This window comes from Camellia sinensis, unplaced genomic scaffold (genome assembly GCF_055761805.1).
Source record: "Camellia sinensis isolate YWXY unplaced genomic scaffold, ASM5576180v1 Unanchor3, whole genome shotgun sequence".
Classification (NCBI taxonomy): Eukaryota; Viridiplantae; Streptophyta; class Magnoliopsida; order Ericales; family Theaceae; genus Camellia; species Camellia sinensis.
This window is the reverse complement of record NW_028129178.1, coordinates 18,712,684-18,729,039: the sequence shown is the minus strand read 5'-3', so window position 1 is coordinate 18,729,039 and position 16,356 is coordinate 18,712,684. Positions and strand designations below refer to the sequence as shown.

General features: G+C 43.5%; 1 long non-coding RNA gene across 1 annotated transcript in view; it reads right to left on the bottom strand.

Annotated features, from left to right (window-relative positions):
• LOC145816154 (uncharacterized) overlaps positions 1-16,356 on the bottom strand; it is a 44,767-nt gene that overhangs the window by 1,276 nt on the left and 27,135 nt on the right. The window lies entirely within an intron of this gene.

Sequence of the window (16,356 nt, the reverse complement as noted above, 5' to 3'; positions counted from 1 at the left end):
CACGTTAGTTGCACTCACGCGCCCCCACGTGCGGTGGAAGGAAGAAGGAGAGTGGTGCGTGCATGTGCGTGACGTCACCGCTACGCCACACGTCATCTGGTAGTCCACGTCAATGCCACATAGCGTCATTGTCAATGCCACGTGTCACCACGTCACCGACACGTGTCACCCACGTCAGCTCCACATGTTGCCATATGCCAGCCACATCATTAGCTGGTTGGCCAGTCAACCTGTCGGGTTGACCCGACCCAACTCAGAAGCAGAGGGATTATCCGGTGCTTACGCGGCTAAGGTACATCCGCAGATCTGAACCATCAAACTTATTTTGGCTAGATCTGAGCCATTTGAAATCTAATTTTGGGGATCCAATAGTAGTTTCCAACTATTTGGAGTATTCTGGAGAGATTTGTACGGTCAGATTTAATTCAGAATTTCCGTCAAAGGAAAGTAGACGATGGAAGAATCCACATCAACTTCAAGATCCATGATCAAGTTGAATCCTTCTAGTTATGCAATCTAGAAGTCGCGGATGGAAGACATCCTATATTATAAAGGCCTGTTTGACCCTATTGCTCTAAAAGGGGTTAAACCGAAAGAAGTGAAGGATGAAGACTGGATAAAGATGAACCGAAAGACTGTTAATTATATCAGACAATGGATAGACCATAGTGTGTTCCACCACGTCGCCTAGGAGATAGATGCATATGTCCTTTGGACAATGTTAGAAGGAATGTACCAGTCAAAGACCACTTGGAACAAAACCTTAGTGATGAGAAGGCTTATAAATCTGAAGTTGAAGAATGATGTGTTTGGCACCGAGCACACTAGTGAATTCAAGAATCTGGTGAATTAACTTGTAATCGTCAAGATGCCCCTAGACGATGAAATGCAAGCCGTTCTACTGCTCAATTCTTTACCGGACAGCTGAGAGACATTGGTGGTTTCTCTCAGCAACTTTGCACCAAAGGGGAAGCTGACCGTCAGCATGGTCACAGACGCCATGTACAATGAAGAGACAAGGAGAAAAGACATGGAAGGTAATCAGTCCCATGCTCTTGTCACAAAAGATAGAGGTAGAGACAGAGGTAAAGGAAGATGCAGAGGCAAAGGAAGAAGCAAGAGTAGAGGCAGATGGAACAACAGGAGTAAATCCAGAGACAGTAAAAGTCAAGGTAACTCTTGCTTCTATTGCTTTCACTATGGCCAGGAGGGTCACATAAAGAGGAACTGCCCAAACCGGAAAGATAAAGGCCAAAGTAGTAAGTCAAAGGGAGACGAGAACACAATAGCCACAACAATTGATGAAATACTTCTTACAGCTAGTGGAGAGGAAGATTGCACGTGGCTGACCACAGCTATACAGAGTGGGTGATAGACACAGCTGCATCCTATCACGCCATTTCTCACAGAAACCTTTTTAGCTCATACAATGCTGGAGATTTTGCACTGTTCAAATGAGGAATTCTAGCTATTCAAAGATTGTGGGTATTGGAGACATTAGAATTCAGACTAATGCTGGACACAAGTTGGTTCTCAAAGATGTGAGGTATGTTCCAGATTTGCACCTCAATCTTATCTTCGGAAGTGCGCTAGACTGACAGGGCTATACAATTACATTCGGAAATGGCTGTTGGAAGCTGACAGAAAGAGCTTTGACAATCGCCAGAGGAGAGATGTCTTCAACACTGTATAAGACTCAAACGAAGATCTATCTGGGAAGTCTTAATGTAGCAGAGGCTAAGGAGTCACAAGACTTATGGCACAGAAGACTAGCTTACATGAGTGAGAAGGGATTGCATCTGTTGGCAAAGCAATCGAAGAAACCCTTATCCAAAGGGAGTGCCCTGAAGCCATGTGATCATTGCCTTTATGGCAAGCAACATTGAGTATCATTCAGTTCAACGAGCAAAAGGAAAACAAAAGTGCTCAGTATGGTATACTCGAATGTTTGTGGCCTAACGAAGTGGAGTCACTTGCCAGTCGCAAATATTTTTTGACCTTCATTGATGATGCATCAAGGAAGTTGTAGGTGTATGTCATGACCCGAACCCGCCCCTATAGATTAAGGTCATAACTGGCCAGTAATCATGAGATTACCTACGGCCTCAAATCAGATTAGAATATACTTCATGAGAGTTAAGGGGCCAAACGGAAGCAGACTTAAAATTTTTGTCCAATGAGCTATGCTTACATGGCATATCAAAACCTTTCACATATACTTAATAATAACTCACACCACATATCAGTAGTCAACATCTTGTATACCCAGGATCATTCAAACACATAGTCAGCTAAACCAAAAGCTTATAGACATAAACGGTCTATCACTACCAATAGAAGTAGCAAAAAGGAATACAAAAGTTCATAACCAAAGCCTCTTGCGTGAGGCACTTGGGTTGACTTCACAAAACTCGGGTTCCTTTCTTAAATTACACTAAAGCTGGGGTTGAACGTCCCATTGCTCATCTACATACATATAAATGAGAGTGAGCTAACGCCTAGTGAATAATATCAAAGTAAAAAGGTTAATGAATGAGATTTGTTCATAAATGAATCATACTTACAATGTACATATTTGAACCACTATTCTCATTCACACCAGATCTACAAATCTCAACAAAGCAAAACGACCTTAGGTCCAACACATCATGTCCATATGCAAAACGACCTCAGGTCCAATTCTTATATAAAACAATACGACCTCAGGTCCATCTCTACAAAACGACCTTTGGTCCAACTAACTCTCTATTCAAAATGACCTTTGGTCCAACCAACTCTCTATTTAAAACGACTTTCGGTCCAATTCAAACACATCAAATGGCCTCGGGCCCAATTCAAACATATCAGGCATATCAAACGGCCTCGGACCCATTATCTTTATATTCATATCCATGCGTATTTCATATTCATGATCATGATCCGTTTCATTGAAATGGCCTTTGGCCCATCACGGTATTCCAACATATCAAATGACATATTTAAATGGCCTTTGGCCCATCTTTGCATTCATGTCTGACGGCCTTTGGCCCAATCGTTCATATCCGACAGCCTTTGGCCCAATCATTCATGTCCGATGGCCTTTGGCCCAATCGTTCATGTCCGACGGCTTTGGCTCAATCATTCATATCCGATGGCCTTTGGCCCAATCATTCATGTTCGACGGCCTTTGGCCCAATCATTCATGTCCAATGGCCTTTGGCCCAATTTAGATATATCAAACATATCAACGGCAAACGACAAATGGCAAACGACAAACGGCCTAATACAAATTAGGCATATAGAATACTCATTCGTATTTCAAATCAACAAATCCATGAAGCTTATACCGAAGTAGCATTCGGAAAGTAACATACTTGAAAATATCTTTACTAAGATATTACTTACAGTGTTCTGCCGGTGGATTGCCCTCGAGCTCGGCCCTACACATTACATAACACATATGGGTCACAAACAATTCAATTCGTTCTTAACTTGTGCATCTCTCTTAGGCCTCTTTATTATCTTCTTAATCCATTTACAATGTTGAATGCATGCCTAAGAGTGCTCAGAAATGGAAGAGAATGGAAAATGAAACACAAAACATCTTTACAAACTTTCTGAAACAGGGCTCCCTGCTCGAGCGTAGGTTTCCCCACTTGAGCATAGGTTTCCCCGCTCGAGCGGACCCCTTTGATCTGCAAAAGTACTGGTTGCCTCAAATTTACGCTTGAGCGTGACTTCGGATGCTTGAGCTGAAATTCAAAGTACATGGCTTGGCGCCTGAGCGTGAATCTCCCCGCTCGAGCGGACATCATGTCTGCAAAACTTCTGGGAACTAGCATTTCACGCTCGAGCGGCCCTTCCTCCGCTCGAGCGGACATGCAAAATTCTGGAATTTCCAGAACTGTTCTTGAAGTTCAAACGCGATATTCAAAGGATCAAAACTCATGTTTTTGACACAAAAGCATGGAAAACATTACATAACATGAGGACAATAGCAATATGAGACCAATTCTTCAAAATCATGATTTTAATTCTCAAGTTTACCACCAAAACACCTTGCTTCATGATTAAACTTCAATGTACATATAACAGAACTCCATAACTTCATAGATCATGAATGCATGTGTATTATAGATCTCAATATCATTTCAAATGGCACAAATGATGCCCATTCTCATGAAACTCAACAAAACCATGCTTGCATATATGATTCAACACTCAATTTATCATATTCAACTTCTTACATGCTTGATTATGCAATTTCATGGCAATTCTATGCATGCATGCTCAATATAACTTCATATATAACTTAATTCACACTTTTGTTTACAATCTAGCTTCAAATTCTCAAAATTACAATTACAATTTGTGAATCAATGCTCAAATACTCACCTTGGAGTTCCAAGCTTCCCATTTCTAGCTAATTATTGGAGTTAAGTTTCCAAATTCACAAATTTGAGCCAAGATACACAATTCTCCCTCTTCCTTTCTCTAGAACCGGCCTCTCTTTCTCTCTAGAGTGTATAACCGGATTTGAGTTCATCAAAAATGAAGAGTTAAGTGTAATAAGGCCCTTATATAGACCTTCTCTTGATCCAATTTGATTATAGTCAATTAATAGCAGTAGACACCCCATTTTTGACCGTCCTCAAGACTTGGACGTCATCGCTTGAACACTCGGTGATCATCCATGTTTTGTGTTCGTCTTGAGTTCCCGGAGGCCTCGGCTATGCTCCTTGCCTCAGGATCTCTCAACTTGACTATTTTGTGTCTGGTTTTGCACCAAACACTTGTGTTTTTGCTTTGGAGGGCAGGGAATGGCTTTTGGGACATCCCCGCACTCCACCGGCCATGGCTTAAGGCCACCGGCTGTGTTTTGTTGCCATCGGCCAAATGTGATGGCCGGCCGGCCAAATGTGGTTTTCAACAGATATTTCTGCAGACAGCTGGCAGCTGTCATTCCAGGCCATACCCCAGCCCATGCCTGGACATGGGAGCTCTGAGGAGCTGCAGATTGATATATCTCTATATCAATCAAGCTCTCTCAAAAAAAAAAAAAGAGATATAAAAGAGGAAGAGGAGGAGATATACAAAAAGAGGAGCAAAAATCTCCCTCTCTCTCTACATTTTTCTGCCTCTCTTTCTAAGGTTTAGGGCTTGTTTGTGCTCAAAAGTGCATTTTCTTTGCACTTTTGCATACAAACACCTAGTTCTCTACTCCCTTTATTGTGCTGAGGTCCTTGAAGGTGATTTTTGGGGTGATTTGAAGCCTTTTCTTGGTCCAAAAGTTGCTGATTTGCTGCTGTGCTTCAAGGGTGAGCTTTTACCTCTTTTAAGCCTTGTTTTCATAGCTTGTTTTGCCATATTTGCAACTATATTTGAGCTTAACATATAACATAGAAAAGTCTTGTTTTTGAGTTCTCTAAATAGTTTGTTAAGGGTGTTTTAAGCTTTGGGGTTGTTTGACCCCTCTTAAGGCTTGTTTGGCCCTTATTTTGTGCCATTTCGGTTGAGCTCCTGGACCATTGTGTTTGGGCCTCCTCACCACTGAAATCTTGAGGGATTTCAGTGATGAGGATGGTGCCTTAAGGTCCTAGGAAGGAGAGGGCCACCCCCTCTCCTTGTTGTCCTTGAAAAGGGCCTTTTTTAGCCTCTTGAGGGAGCATATAGTTTGAGTGTGTATTGACCATGCCTTGATTGATTTTCATGCTTATTATGTCATAATATAGCATTGTTGTATGTTGGTTTGGACACACCTTGCATGCCTTGCATACATGTCTTGTAATGCCACATTTTGCCTTAACATGCTTTAAGTGTAGACCCTTGTTCTAGCATGATTTAGGCTTAGCTTTGTGAAGCTTACATGCATATTTTGATGTGCTAAGGGACTGTTAGGTCATTTGAGTCATTCATGTCTTGCTTTGTATAGCTACCATGCAATCCCTCTTGAATGCCTTAATTTTTGGCCTCTCTAGCATGCATTACTTGCATTGTTTTAGTGGTTTGGAACCACTTACCATGTTATTTCAGTCCTTATAACATTCTTGTATGCTTGCCTTTGATGCCTCTTTAATGCCTTAAAAGCTTGTGTTGTATGCTCCATGTTTAGCCTCTTTTGTATGCTTCCATGTTTAAGCCACTTGGATACCATCTAGGTGTTCCCTTTGCATGGTCTAGGCCTACCTTGAACCTGTTTTAAGCCCTCTTGGCCTTGTGAGGCTTGGTTGGCTTGGCCATGGTTAAAGTCTCCTTGACTTGCTTCAAGTACTCGGACCAATTGCACGCTATGTTTGTCTTGGTTAAGTTGGTTTGGCACCATCATTAGCATGGTTTTCAGAGCTTACATTGCATGCCCTTAGTCCATGTTTAGTCTCTTCCAAGCGTGCTTGAGAGTTGCCTTTTGATGTTTAAGTGTCGGCCCATTAACATGTGCTTGTGTGTGTGTGTGTTGGTCCTCATGTTTGAGCACTTTGGCCACTGATTTTGGCATGCTTGCGAGCCATCCTCAATTAGTTTAAGTCCATCCCCTTTGCTTGATTGTGTGCTCACCCTGTATGTTTGCTTGCATACTTGCATATTCGCATTGCATTGCCATGTTGTATGCTAGTTCACATGCTTAGGATTGCATTGCATGAGTATGCATGCTTGACCTCTTGAAGTGAGTATGATAGAGGTTGAGTTTAATTTGTTTGATTATATGCATTACATTCCATATCAAGATGCACACTTGACTTTTTTTTGGACCATCATGCATGGAAGTGCGCGATTGGTGGTCTGAGAATCGAAGACCATATCCCTTTGAGTCATAAATATGATAAGAGGTGTGATTGGTGCATATATTGCTTGAAATGCATTGCCATGTCATGTTTTGTCCTCTGCTGCTGTCAAACCAGTTTTTGCAGGAAGATTTGGCCGGTTGGTGCAGACACCCCATTTTTGACCGTCCTCAAGACTTGGACGTCACCATTGGAACACTTGGTGATTACCCTTGTTTGTGTTCGTCTTGAGTTCCTGGAGGTCTCGGTTGCACGCCTTGCCTCAGGATCTCTCGACTCGACCGTGTTGTGTCTGGTTTTGCACCAAACACTTGTGTTTTGCCTTGGAGGGGCAGGGAATGCCTTGAGAGGCATCCCCACACATCACCGGCCATGGCTTGAGGGCACCGGCCAGTGATTTTGTTCCATCGGCAATGTATATTGCCGGTCGGCACTCTTTGTTGCCGGTCGGCCATTTGTTTTGCCAAAATGGCAATTTTGAATGGCCGATCACTGTTCATTTACTTTTGGTAGAAATTTTGTGCCAGCTGTGATAGCTGGCACCCACTCTGCTCTCCTCCATACACGTGTATGGAGGGATTTCCCTCTTGGATGGCTTGTTTTGGAAGTCTTACAAGAGGGAGTTGCCTATAAGAAGAGGGCTCCTCTCTTGGCAGTAGGGTTAGACAACATTCTTAGAGAGCTTTGACATTAGGGTTAGGAATTTGTATCTATTCCATCTCTATATTTCCCTCTCTTTTAGTTTAGTGTGTGTTTGGTCTTACTTTTGCACACAAACACCCACCATTACAACTTTTCTTGGTTATTGAGGGCCAAAGGAGTGTTCTCGAAGTTCTTGGAGCTGGTTTGGAGCTGAAGAAGCTGCTGGAGCTTCCTTTGTGAAGAAAGTCTTCAAGGGTAACAACTTTGCCCCTTTTTACCCCTTTCTTGCATAGCCTTTTAGCTTACCTTGGAACTATTTTTGAGCTTTGTGTATAACATAAAAAAGTTCTGTTTTTAGGCCCTCTAAATAGTTGTTTAAGGTTGCTTCAAGCTTTGGGGTAGTTTGACCCCTCTTAAGCCTTGTAAGGCTCCATTTTGTGCCATTTTCGGAGAGCTCCGAGACCTTGGTGTTTGGGCCTCGTCACCATTGAAATCTTGAGGGATTTCAGTGGTAAGTATGGTTCCTTGAGGTCCCAAGAAGGAGAGGGCCACCCCCTCTCCTTGTTGTCCTTGAAAAGGACCATTTTTGTCTCTTGAGGGAGCACCTAGCTTAGGTTCATGTTGACCATGCCTTAGCTGATTTTTGTGCTTATTATGTCATAATATGCCTCTGTTTTTAGTTGGTTTTGGTACACCATGCTTGCTTAGCATACATGCCTTGTAATGCCATTTTGTTGCCTTAACATGCCTTAGGTTGTAAACCATTGTTCTAGCATGTTTTAGGCCTGGCTTTGTGAAGCTTTCATGTTTATTTTGCCATGATTAAGGTCTGTCCTTAGTTGTTTGGATCGATTTTAGCATGTATTGCATAGTCCCTTTGCATTTTGGCTTGTTGGCCTCAAGTGTGTGATTGTGTGGTATGCATTACTTGCATCATTTTCAGTGGTTTGGGACCACTTGCCATGCTATTTCAGTCCTCATAACATGCTTGCATGCTTGCCTCTTGATGCTTCTTTGATGCTTTAAAAGCTTGTGTTGAATGCTCCATGTTTGGTCTCTTTTGCATGCTTCCATTTTTAGGATACTTGGATGCCATCTAGGTGTTCCCTTAGCATTGTTTAGGTCTGCCTTGAACATGTTTTAAGTCTTCTTGGCCTTGTGGGGCTTGGTTGGCTTGGCCATGGTTTAAGTCTCCTTGCCTTGCCTCAAGTATTTGGACCAATTGCATGCTTTGTTTGTCTCGTTTGCTTGGTTTAGCACCATCATTAACCTGATTTTCAAAGCTCGTGTGCATGCCATATGTCCATGTTTGCATCCTCCTAAGTGTGCTTGAGAATTGTCTCTTTATGCCTAAGTGTTGGTCCTTGTATACATGCATGTTTGCATGCCATTAGTCCTTCATTTTTGGGCACTTTGGCCACTGTTTTAAGTTAGTTTGAGGGCTGCCTAAATTAGTCTAAGTCCATTCTTGCATGTTGTGACATGCTTACCTTGTGTGTTGATTGCATGCTTGGCCTATCACGTGTTGTGGCATGTCTAAGTGACTTTGCATTTGGCATGCATTTCTCTTAGTTGGAATTACCTAACATGTTGCATGCTTTGCATACTTGCATGCTTGAGTAACTAGCATAGTTGTCACATGCCTTGTATGCTTGTTTGCATTACCATGTTGCATGCCTAGTTAACATGCTTAGGTTGCATTGCATGCATGCTTTGCCTCTTGATTATCCATGATTGAGATTGAGCTCCTCACTTGTTTGTTGGTTTGCATTGCATTTGAAATCAACATGCATAAATTGGTCTCTTGGGCGATCACGCATTGAAATGCGCGATTGATGGTTCAAGAACCAAGGACCATGTCCCTTTGAGTCATAAACATGATAAGGGATATGGTCGGTGCATACATTGCCTGAATTGCATTGCCATGCAAAGCCCTGTCCTCTGCTGCTGTCAAACAGTTTCTGCAGGAACTTTTTGCCGATCGACTGCACAGAGTGCCGACCGGCAATCCATCTGTGGCCGATGGATTCATTTTTGGCCGATCGACACCAAATCACAGCCGATGATGATTCCCTCCAGCCGGTGGTGTCTCCCAATGTCCAGGGAAGCAATTCTGAGAATTTAGCAGTCTTCAGAGAAGTAGAGCAGGGAAAACAGAGGCAGCCTACGCATGGCAGTGGACTTTCGAGCAAGACCCGAGCACGCGTGCATTGAGCCCTCTTCCCGAGGCCCCTTTTTCTTCCTTTCTTAAATCAATTAATTTGTTTAATTAATTTAGTTGGTCTGTAATAATTAATTAGCTAGGATAGTTAATTCATTATTCGAATTGTATTATTCTTTCGATCCCTCCGAGCGAGGGCGAATTTGTAATAAGTGTGGGTGAGTGTGTGCATATCTTCCAACCCCCACTTCTTTCTCCCTTTTACTTACCTGCTTTGATGGTTAGTAATAGGTCATGTTTAATTTAGCATACCCTATGCTATGCATGCGTGCATCATTCATCAGTATTGCATGCACCGGGCTCGGCGCATCATGCTAACTGCATTAGTATTTCAAATCTAACTTGAATACATACTACCCGTGCATTTTCACATGTCATTCATAGATTAGCCGAGCCTACTCTAGTGACATTCCGTATGCGTTGCATTAGGCATTTAAACATGGACTTGGATCATGCATTGATTGCTAATGAGTTCTTTGTTTTGGCACGGAGTACGATGTAAGTATTTATGTTTTAGCATCTCGCATAAGTGTGAATGTTAACATGACAGCATGCTTACCATGTGGCTAGATGCTTATGTGTTATAAATTGCCTGAATGCCTGTGGGTGAAGGTTGGATTGTCTGAGTTGGAATAGCTCATTGAAATCCGTGTTTTAACCTACTTGCGAGTAGCAAATTCCAAAACGTTTTTTTTCAAAACAAACGGATATGCAATGCCTATTTCCAAATTAGGCGATCTAGTCTATACTTTTGTGCTGTGCGCATAACATAGTAATTCTAGGCTAATAATCGGGATAAGAACACATAACGTTTTCAAAAGCGGATATCACGGTTAGTAGAGGCCGATCTTCGAATCGGGCGAGAGGGGGTGCTCATAGCTGACCTTCCCCAATCGTACCCAAGCTCCCGAGCCGAGGCAACCTTGGTGATGATGGACATGTGGCCTTTGGCACCGAGTCAGGGCTTCCTAAATTCCCCTATAAAAAATATTTAGGTGGCGACTCTGTATCTGGCAAAGCAGTCCATGTTTGGCACTTCTTTCAAAAATATGTTTTCTCAAAACGATTTGCTGGATTTGGACTCTTTGGTTCAGATTAAGAATCGCAATACACAAATTGAGTCCGAACTGTAGCGAGGCCCACGCGGGCGCGTCTACAGCCGGCAGTGTTGAGTGCCGATCGGCAAAGAGTGTTTGGCCGAGAGTATAATGTTTAGCCGATGACCATTCTAAATGGCCGGTGATGATCCCACTCAGTCGGTGGTGTTCCAAAACACTCAGAGAAGCAACCTTGGGAGTTGTGCAATTTTCAGAGAAGTAGAATAGTCAAAGCAGAGGCAACTTGTGCATGACAGTGACTTTCCGAGCGGAGCCGAGCACGCATTGCATTGGGCCCTCTTCCCGAGGCCATTTACTGCTTTCATTGGATTAGTTAATTTGTTAATTAATTAATTGGTCTGTAATATTTAATTAGCTTGTAGGTTAATTAACTTGTATTATTCTTTCGGTCCCTCTGAGCGAGGGCAAATTTGTAATAAGTGTGGGTGCGTGTGTGCATGTCTTCCAACCCCTACTTCTTTCTCCCTTTTACTTACCTGCTTTGATGGTTAGTACCAGGACATGTTTACTTTAGCATACCTTATGCTATGCATGCGTGCATCATTCATTAGTCTTGCACGCATCAGGCTCGGCGCATCATACTAACTGCATAAGTATTTCAAATCTAACTTGAATACATGCTACTTGTGTATTTTCACATGTCATTTATAGACTAGCCGAGCCTACTCTAGTAACATCCCGTATGCGTTGCATTAGGGATTTAAACATGGACTTGGATCATGCATGATTTCTAACATGTTCTTGTTTTGGCTTGGAGTACTTGGTAAGCATTTATGCTTTAGCATACCGCATGCGTGTGAGTGTTGCCATAACAGCATGATTACCATGAGGCTAGCTGCTTATGTGATATAACTGCTTGAATGCCTGTGGATGGATGTTGAATTACCTAAATTGGAATAATGCATTAAAACTGTGAGTTTCAAGCCTACTAGATCGTGGCAAAACCATCTTTTCTAAAGCCCACTCGAGGGTGGCAAAACCTGCATTTTAGCCTACTTGCGAGTAGTAAACCATCTTCAAAACGAACATGCAATGTTTTGTTCCAATTTAGGCGATTTGGTCTATACTTGTTTGATGCGCGCATAACATAGTAATTCTAGGCTAATAAATGGAATAAGAACACATAACGTTTTCAAAACTGGATATCATGGTTAGTAGAGGCCGATCTTCGGATCGGGCGAGAGGGGGTGCTCATAGCTGACCTTCCCCAATCTTACCCAAGTTCCTGAGCCGAGGCAACTTTGGTGATGACGGACACGTGGCCTTTGGCACCGAGTCAGGGTTTCCTAAATTCCCCCTTAAAAAATATTTAGGTGGCGACTCTGTATCTGGCAAAGCAGTCCATGTTTGGCACTTCTTTTCAAAAATCTGTTTCTCTAAACGATTTGCCGGATTTGGACTCTTCGGTTCAGATTAAGGACCGTGACACAAATTGAGTCCGAACTGTAGCATGAGGCCCGAGGGCGCGTCTACAGTTTCTGGCGACTCTGCTAGGGATTTAGAGAGCTTGACTCGAACTCGTGATATCCTATTTTGATTTCATTTATGTGTTTCTTTGCATTGCATGTGCATTGGTGCGCCTAGGACACCGTGTTTGCCATCTGCCATTCCTGAACGGTTTGCCGGAGGCTTGACTTTGTCAAAGCATGCCATAAGGCTGACCGGTTGTGGGCTCTGACAGTATGGGAACACAAACCTCAGTTTTACCGAGGCACCCTTTTCGACCATTCGACCTAGTGCATATCGAAATCCATAGTGACCATTCCAAACTAGGACAGGTTGCTTACTCGATGTTAGGTTGTTTGAAAACTGCTGCGTGCATAGTGAAACCCTAGCTCCTGACAAAATAATACAGGGAAACCCCACCCCCTCCATAGGGGTGTTTTGGCTCTCTTTACTTGCTATGTGTTTTAAGAGTGTATCTATGCAGGGGAACACACATATCAGTTCACAAGTTTGAGTATCAGACCTGAGGGCATCAGTGTCAGTTTATGAGAATCAGTTATATCTGTGGGTCTCTGATTCAGTATTTTGGGGGCAGTGATTTCGGGCAAAAGTGATCAGTAGTAGAGTACAGTTAATTAGCTATACTAGCGTCTGTTCTGATTGGTCCGAAATGCTGCATGTTTTCTCTTTCAAGGTTCAGGAGAGTTGATACAGAATAGCTAGTGTTCCTCCTTGCTGAGACAAGACAGATTTCTGATTCGTCAGTCACCGTTCAGTACAGCGAACTTATCATGACGCAGAATTTAGAGGAGATTATGGTTATGACGGCCGCATCAGACCAAGGAATCACTCTACAAAGCGAGACCAATGTCGATGTACCGCATCCACCCAGGTCGCCTGTCGCGCACCCGGTCTGGACCCCCCAGTTGTATCAGGCTCGTGAGCCCACCACGTTTGCATTGATGGGAATGATAGGCGACCTCCAGAGATCCGTGGCCGATCTGGCCTATGGAATGTCGGCTTCGCCACCAGCGGCACCGTATGCCGGGAATTTCATACCACGGGAGCCAGCGCTACTGGGGCAGATTGTGATCGAGCTCAGCCAACCAGAGGTTGCCTCCAGCTACAGTAACGATATGTCAGCAACAACCGGGCTTCGCTCTGATGTAGTAACCCAAACCCCCGATCAGGCTGAGGCCAGAGACAAGAACAAAATGAAGGCAGATGCCGATCCCATTGAACAACTGCTATGGGCAGCCGAGGCTTTGAAAGCCAGGGGGATGAATAAGCAACAAGTATTCGCAGTCATGACTAAAGCTGTGGATGATGCTTTCCTCGCTTCAACCGAAGGCGGTTCGAGCCGGGCGGAAAATCGGGATGGGCCCCGTCATGCCAAGACAGTCCTTGTCATCCCTAACCCTGTACCAAGAAAAGATCAGAAAGCCAAGGCAGTGCCTGCCGACCCTTTCGCTAGTGCGTCTAGCAAGAACCCTTAGACTTCAAAGTAACTGCCTCGAGGGCGCAGAGCCTTTCATGCCCTCTACATGCCTCTGTCTAGGGCATTTCAAATATTGGCTAAAAAGGGGCATCTTAAACCCCTCGAGCCTCGGCCCCTTCCGAAGAATCTCCCTCTCTCGTATGATGCTACCTTGTACTGCGCGCACCACCAACAGTCCGGTCACAGTACCGATGGTTGTTTCCGCCTTCGTCATGAAGTGCAAGATTTGATCGACAATGAGGTCATCCTCCCGCCTACCTCAGCAAAGTCTGTTACCACTGAGCTATTGGACTTTGAGGATACTGCAAATTTGTGATCAGGGGTTGGACCACCTGCGGGCGGCACTCGGTGTATTTTGGATGTGGCGTCTGGCACGCATTTTTGGAGCATCTGCGAATGCTAGTTTTGTAAATCCTGGCTTGCGTGTCGAGTCAGTCTTTTGTTTTGTTTTGAGTCTGTCTCATTGTCTTGAGTCAGTCCTTTTGCTTATGGGTCTGTCTTGTTGTAGCGAGTCAGTCCCCTTTGTATAGAATATCGAGTGATTCCGGAACTGTTGCCTCGAACACTGTTTTGTTTTGTAATTATCCTTTTGCTTTTCTTTTGAGTCTGTCTCTATCGTGGAGCCAGTTGCAACCTGGGAATCTGAATAAAACAGCTGCGGCTATCATGTTTCCATGCTTACTACTATTCTGAATTAGTTGTGTCAGGGGACTTGAATGGAACAGCAGTACATTCCACCTGTTCTCTTGTGCCCTGAAAATCATTGCATTGACCTAAGTTTTTTCAAAACTTTTTTGAACAGTACGGTGAAAACAAAGAGGAAGGAATTCCTCGGGTTTTGCAAACTTTGATCAAATTGAGAGAAAGAGAGGCGTGCTAAGCCCTTAATGATTGAAATCATGCTTGTCAGCATGAGTACTGAGAAGGACCCTGGCTTGATCCAGACTGGTTCCACACTATCTTCAGCGTGAGCGATTCGTCGCTTCTTTAAAAAAAAAAACTTTTAAAAACAAAATGTTTTGCGCGATCTCGCGAAGACCTGTGTGGAATCGCTCTTGAGATTGTGCAACTTAGGATTGCTCTCAGCCTCAAGACTTAAGCCCTTGCTTTAAAACCTTGAACCACAATTCGGAGTGTTCAACGATCAACCATCAAGAGAGGCCTATGTGGCCAGATTGGAAGCATCCCTCGAACAAGAGGCACCAAGGCTAGATCAAGAAGATCAGATCTCATCAGAAAAAGCCTGTAAAGTTAGAACAGAAGCACCCCTCCAAACTAGGGGCAAAAATGTTCGATTTGCTCGAAGAGCCGAAGATGGGTCCTTCAGTAAGTCAATGCAACAGCCACTCTCCTGGATACGGATGGCTTCAAAACCCTAAAACCATTTGGCATGGACTTGTTACACTTTTACCCTTTGAGCGGCTCGCTGGGCCGAAAACCCGGAAGGGTGACCCAGGCAAAAGTTAGAGCAAAAGAAAATATATACAAAAAAAAAAGAAGAAAAAATATACAAAAGGGAGAAAAATACAAAAAAGAAAAAAATAAAATATACAAAAGAAGGAAAAAAAAAGAAAGGGAAGAAAGAAAGAAAAAGGAAAGAAAAGCTCGCAAGGTTGAAAACCCGCATCGGGCGCCTTGGCAAAAGTTAGAGCCTAAAAAGTGAAGGTTAAAATACCTGAGTGTACCTTAACCAGAACTACGTAAGGCTTGATTCCCATGTTTGGGATACGTAGGCAACTTCATCCTGAAGTCCAGCCCCCAACGCTTTCATAGCGCCTCAGTCCATGTAATGGTTTTGATTATTCTTGCCCTCCACAAGTCCGATAGTTCGGTCGTGACAACTGGATACGTAGGCAACTTCATCCCGAAGTCTAGCCCCCAACACCTTTAAAGTGACTGTGTCCATATATTGGTTTTGACCATCTTCGTCTTCTCTGTATCCGAGAAAGTTCGGTCGGGATCATCACTAGTGAGGACTGTTTGCAATATGCTGCGGCATCATCCAGACAAGGGGCAACTTTCCGTTGCCATGAGTCGCCATTCAAACCAGGGGCAACTTTCCGTTGCATACAGCATCCTTCGAACAAGGGGCAATTTTCCATTTTCCTTCGGATCCGAGGTTATGCATCTCGAGCGTAGGTTTCGTGCTCGTTGAGCATTGGCCATTTGCAAAAATAGTTTTTGAAAATTTTTACTGAGGTTGACCATTTTTATTTTCCAAAACCGGACCATTTTCTTGGACCCAAAAAGGAGAATTTTCAGTGCTCATAGCCTGACTTGCATGATTTTCAAATCAAAAATCGAACAAGTGTGTTAATCTAACTCTCATATTGGTCAAAAATGGTTTTAGTAGAAAACCAAAACAAAAAATGGTCATAATGATGAACTAGGGGCACAGTTGAGTCGGGCTTCCTATTCTTCCCCCATCGCCAACATACCTGCCAAGCAGGGCACAACTCGAACTGTTATTAAAGGGCTGAAAGCTCTCTCAACCTCCGAGCAACGAGGTATCGAACCAAGTGCGAAGCACGAATCTGAGGGGATCAAGGTACTCTATTCCCTTACCTGGGGTATCAACCAAGCGCCACCGGAAGAAATAGCCGTGAGCTAACCATGTTGGGCATGAACCCACAACTTCCTAATCATCCATTAAACACCCCCGGGGAGGGATAA